Genomic DNA, 6,000 nt, shown 5'->3' on the forward strand with positions numbered 1-6,000 from the left:
ACATGGGAAAAATGAAAAAAAAAAAAAAAAAAAAAATTAAAAGTAGTTTTAAAATAAGTAAATACCTGAAATGTTACGCAATACGTTACTTAGAAAAAACAGTGAAAATTCAATCAATTTCATGCGACATTTGTTCGCCAATTTTAAAAAATGCACACACCCAAAAAAAAATAGTTACATAAGATGCTAATTTTTTAATCTTCGGTTCCAATTGTTTCTCCTGGATAATAAACGGCGCTCAACTGCTTCTATTATTCCTAAGATTATGTTATAACTATTTTATATATGTTTGACAAATAGAGCTCTTTAGTATGAAAAAAAATGTGAATCCTCTGAAATCTTTTAAACGGGAGCCGGACATTTCGAATGTCATTGCATTATTATCTTTGTTTTGGTATACAACACGACTGTTACGTAGAAACGCGCGAAAAAGAAAGTAACGCGAGCAAGCACAAGTAGTCTTCTATTTGGACCTGGAAGCGATTTTTCTCCCCCTAATGCTTTATTTCTTCCAACATATAACGGCATTATCAGATGTTATCAAATCACTAAGATGCAAATAAAGGGAGAAGGAAGTAAGCAACCATCTTCAGCAAGTGTGGCCGCTGTAGTTGCAAACAAAGTTATTAGTATTTGGGGGCGTGCTTCCCTTCCCCTTGTTTCGATGAGGAGAGTGATTACTATGATTTTATCTTATTATTCTAAATATAATAGCGCAACAAAAAATGCTAAAAATATAAAGACGCAACTTTTACAATCAAAGCTAGGCAAATTTAAAGCAGAGGCTACGACTTTGTTTGACATTTGTGCCTGCAAATGCGCAGATTTATATTCGTGTAATTGCAGAAAAACAGCAAAAGTCCCTGATAGAGAAAAACAATTTCTTATTGATCAAAGGACAGTAAGAAAAATGGCTATTGGAAAAGTGGATAAGGTAACAAATAATGCATATTTCGCTCATCCTGAACAGCTACTGTTGACAATGTTGTTTGACTCAAGAAAATACATTCGGGAATTAGCTGTGAGGTGCATTCTAAACTCTAGAAATAAGAATACAAAGAACTCGGATGGCTACGATTTTTTAAGCGTCGTAAACTCAATTTTGAAGCCATTGATTATGTTGATTTAGTTCATTGGAGCCAGAGCCACATCTTACAATGCAGCTAAAAGACCAACAATTGAAAGAAATGTGCAAAGAACAGCCTACAGCTGTTTCGAGAAATTTCCCTGTCACACGGAAGAACTCGGATGGCTACGATTTTTTAAGCGTCGTAAACTCAATTTTGAAGCCATTGATTATGTTGATTTAGTTCATTGGAGCCAGAGCCACATCTTACAATGCAGCTAAAAGACCAACAATTGAAAGAAATGTGCAAAGAACAGCCTACAGCTGTTTCGAGAAATTTCCCTGTCACACGGAAGCTGTGAAACGTTGTGTGAAACTAATAACCGAAGCTGCAATATAAGTTCGTCGTGCCAAACTTCAAGCTAGGAAAGAGCTTCCATCATTTGATAACAAGGGACAATATTATTCCAAAAAATAATATTCATTATGCATAAGGTATTATAAATCAAATTTGAAGATTTCTTTTTCAAAATTTTATTATCTTTATATGTAATTCTAGAAAATGTATGATATTATTGCGTGATAATAATTACTATGATTAATGGTGCTATTTAATTATTCTATGATTTAATTTTGAAAAATAATTTTCACAATGGTTTTTAAAAAAATTCAATATTTTTTCATTTTTTTCCAATTTTTTTGATGTCCGAAAGGAGCGGTTAAATGCTCATTAAAATCAATGAAACATTTTATGGGCTCGAACTGGCTCATTATATAACATTTTCGGTGCATTCCAGCAAAATATTTGGAATTTAGTTTTTTTTTTTTTTAATTTCGACAAAAATTCATTTTTCTCATTTTTTTTTCGGTTTTTTAGTGTCAAATAGCGCCGGCTATATATTTTTTAATATCCAAGAAATTTTTTGTGAGTGCTCACGCAACTTTTGCGCGCTATCCAAAAATTAATTTCGAAAAAAAAATTTTTTTGGCTTATTTCAGCCCACCCTAATATGCACTGTACTGAACGCTTGTTTACAATTGTAATGGTCCATAGTTTCATTTTAAATGCTGATAAACCTTTATCATGTCGACTAAATATATTCTATTACAATAAGCTAAGAAGTATCTACACCAATGCTGAAACGACAGAAATTCAAGACACTTGTTGATATATTTTACGCAGATAATTTAAGTTCGATTTGTCGTTGAGTGTTTAGTTCATTTTGTCGCATTAAATATATTCTGTGCTCAAATTTTTCTGTATAGCAGTTCTGTTAAAACAGTTTTTAGAATGCCTGAGGAATATTCTACGAAAATAACTTAAGTAAAGTTTTTGTTTTGGTAAATTATGTGAAGTGCTGTGCACATACTTTACATCCACTTTTTTGTTTTCTCTTTCGTAATAATAAAGATGCGTTTTTAGAAATGAGGTAGTAAAAATTAAAAGGATGTAGGCGGGCGTTAATTAAACTTTGAGGGAAAAGCATGTACAGATGAAAAAACAAAGTGGTTCTCATTGATTTTTTTTTCTAAATCATACTTTATAGAAACGAGCTGATGTGTGCCTCACATGACTTCCTTTTACTCAAATTTAATGTCATTTTCCCATTAATGGTAATTTTAATGTGATTCAATAGTTTACTCTCTAAATATCACCAACAGTGGCCAAATTAAACCAGATTAAAAAAAAATATATTGCCAAATGTCACCAAATTGGCGACAAAACTTGGCGACCAAAAGACTGGCAATATATCACAAAATGTCCGCCAAATTGTAACACCACTTAAGTTTAAATCGAAATTAACAATGATTTCCCCCCAAAAAGGAACAAAAGACCCCCTTAGAAACACCCGAATGCAAACAAAAGGGGAGGTGCACAACTAGACCTCACTAGGAGTCTACGCACCGAATTTCAACTTTCTAGGACATAACGTTCTTGAATTATGCGACATACATACGCATATCCGCACATACATACGTACATACAAACGTCACGAGAAAACTCCTTGGAACTAACTCGGGAATAGTCAAAATGGATATTTCGCGCGTCTATACGTTCTTAGGCACTTATCCACGTGTGGTCGAGTCGAGAAAAAAACTCAACATTCATTCGGGGGTGAGCAAAATGGAAATCAAGATCGATTTTTGAGTGAAATTTTTTTCGCGAATACAATACTTCCTTTTTTGTAAAAGGAAGTAAAAACAGCCGCACCTAACCGGGCCAATAATATGCTGTTCCCAACAAAACAGATGAAAATATCCCATGCCATTTGTGCTGATTATCTCCTAATTTTCAATTTTGGCACTTACGCCCCTTTGCATCAAGGTGATTAAAATCGAAACAACTGCCTGATTTTTACTGCTACAACAAACTATAACATTCTCAAAGGATTCATTTTGCAGTTGGAAAGCTAGATTTAACTTTTCAAGTGAAGAATTATTCACAAAAAAATTATTCTAACCCAATCTTTTATTATTTAACATAGCTTAACAACCTATGAAATAGAATAAGAAGCGTCAGAAAATTAGTGTGACGAAAAAAATATATGGAATGAGATTATGAAATAGAAAACATTTTAATTAAACTTTCAATTCATTAAACTTTAAAATGAACTGATACAAGATTTCAGAACAAATTTAAACTAGTTTTGTTTTCTTTGGAAGGAATAAAATCTAACTTATTTTATCTTTTCGGTTGAATGTTGTTGACCCTGTCCTTGGAAGACTTTTGGAAAAGGGGTTGCCACAGCCCCCGGCGGGGTTGAACTTCTACCTGTTTGGTCCGCAGGAGGTATTTTATTTCCCTTCTAACACCCTAAGGAAATAACGATAGAGGCATCCCACTATTCACCGCCTTGCACTTGCTCTCTTGGGGTTTCAGGCTCCCACGAGGGGGGCCTGTAACCCCTAGGATATTTTTTCGGCGGAATAAAAATATTACTAGCTTAAATTTATTGAGAATATATATATATTAATGATAAAATATAATTAAGTAATTTTTTATCACCCTCTCCCATTGAAATTGTAAACAAACGCCCTATTATCGTAATAGAAACTCGAATATTATTTGCAGCCAGCACGGCATTCTTTGACAAGAAACGAAATTAGGCTTACCAGAACGGGCATCATTAGCTAGCTCAATTCAAAGGTGGTGGGGGCTCATTACGTTTCTTGTTTGGTTCTGACCTCAACTCCCTTTACTTCCTCTACATTTTTTTTTCCTTCTTCAATTTGGCAACATTCGCTCAAGCAGGCGATTACCGCCACTTTCCTCGTCTGGCGGTGGAGCGAAGCAGGGAAAACTCCTTTCGGAGGCGCTAGCTGCGCTCTCTGTCGGGAACATCCGGAAACACGCGCAGACGATCCGATCATTCGGATTTCCGTTATCGCTTTACTGCTACCGATCTCGTCGAGACAAAAGGATTGGGGATGAGGAGAGGATACTCCCATCTCTTCATTTTTCTTTCCATTTCTTTTTGCTGGTTTGAATTTTTCTTTCTCTGTCTCATACGTGCAGACCAGGAGCCACATTCTTCTGCTGGTCATTTCCTGAGGAACACTGCCAACCCCTTGGGAAATGATATGAAAAGAATCCGTTATTTACCAGTTTGACGTCACATGCACACACAGAAAAAAAAATCTAACAATCTTGTTTGGGCAAAAATATTAAAGAAATCATGAGCAATATGTCATTCGTTAATTGCAATTGATTAGTTGAGCTGCAAGATTGCTTGCGGACTCTCGCTTTTGTGCTAACTTAATTTTTGCTACCAGTTTGTAGGTTATCTCTGCTTCAATGGGAGGGCATCTATCTCTAGCTCCGCTTTCGTCTATTCCATACTTACTAGCCTATAATAAAATGGAAACTGCAATCTCTGTATGTCGTAACCAGGCTGTCGGTATACCCTTGTGAATGAATTATTTTTAATTAGTGTTGATGCAACTATTGATTTGACTTAGTAACCAAAAGAGCATTTTCAGTCATTTAATTTTAGTTACTGATCAAGAGCACGGTTATCTAATTATTTCTTTGGAATGATGCAGTGTAACAATGTTAATGAGCTGAGAACAAGAATGGATTAAAGGCTTTATAAACAACCGTAAAGGTTTAATGGAACTTCGTTCTGTTCAGCTGTTTAAAAACGCTTTTATGAGTTCTGATGACTGCATTCAAAGAGAAAAACTATTAAAGTATGTAAATGGGCATATTTGTTTCGAAGAATTGTGAACGTTTTTTTATGTTCATTTCAAATTTATGTATGACGCAATTCTTACCAATAAAATCATTTAAGCAATTTTTCTTAGATAATCTCGATTAGCCTCATTACTAATATTCAAAAACTATTCGTATAGTTGTAAAAAAGGGAGTCGAAAACTATTTGTATGACATGATATTTTTTAAACCCAATATTGCGTAGAATGTGGAACAATGATACGTTGAGAAAAAGATACTTCTGAAAATTACAAAATAAAATAAGAATGAATAAGTAATTAAACACAGAGGCAAGATTACTAATGAGTATAAAAGGTAGCAAGTTTTTTAGATACCTAAAAAAAGTTTAAAAAATAAATCTCATATGGACTAAATATAAATAGCCGTGCAAATTATGAGACAAATTTATATATACAGAGATCGAAAAAAAAATCAGTTTTTAGGAGACGGAAAAGCAATTTTCGGCACAAGAAAAATTATTTCTCAGATTTGAAAGAAAAATTCAGTTAAACATGGCTTCTGAAAGATTATTGTTCTGCAAGAACTAGTCACCAAGGTATTTTTAGTCCCCCGGGATATTCCCTTTGCATTACCTAATATATATATTAGTTATTATTACGTATACTAAGATAAGAGACGTAAGAAATTACCTAAAGACGTTAAGTAAGAAGTAGTTTAGAGACTTAAGTTCTTACGTAAGAACTCTAAAAAACTTCACTAA

General features: G+C 34.0%; 1 long non-coding RNA gene across 1 annotated transcript in view; it reads right to left on the bottom strand.

The window, feature by feature from the left end:
• LOC129220271 (uncharacterized) overlaps positions 1 to 4,311 on the bottom strand; it is a 172,484-nt gene extending 168,173 nt beyond the window's left edge. Inside the window, exon 1 of the long non-coding RNA XR_008580456.1 lies at positions 4,181 to 4,311. This is a non-coding gene — a long non-coding RNA (uncharacterized LOC129220271). The remainder of the gene's footprint in view (positions 1 to 4,180) is intronic.
• Between the last annotated feature and the right edge of the window lie 1,689 nt (positions 4,312 to 6,000).

Source organism: Uloborus diversus, chromosome 4, assembly GCF_026930045.1.
Source record: "Uloborus diversus isolate 005 chromosome 4, Udiv.v.3.1, whole genome shotgun sequence".
NCBI lineage: Eukaryota > Metazoa > Arthropoda > Arachnida > Araneae > Uloboridae > Uloborus > Uloborus diversus.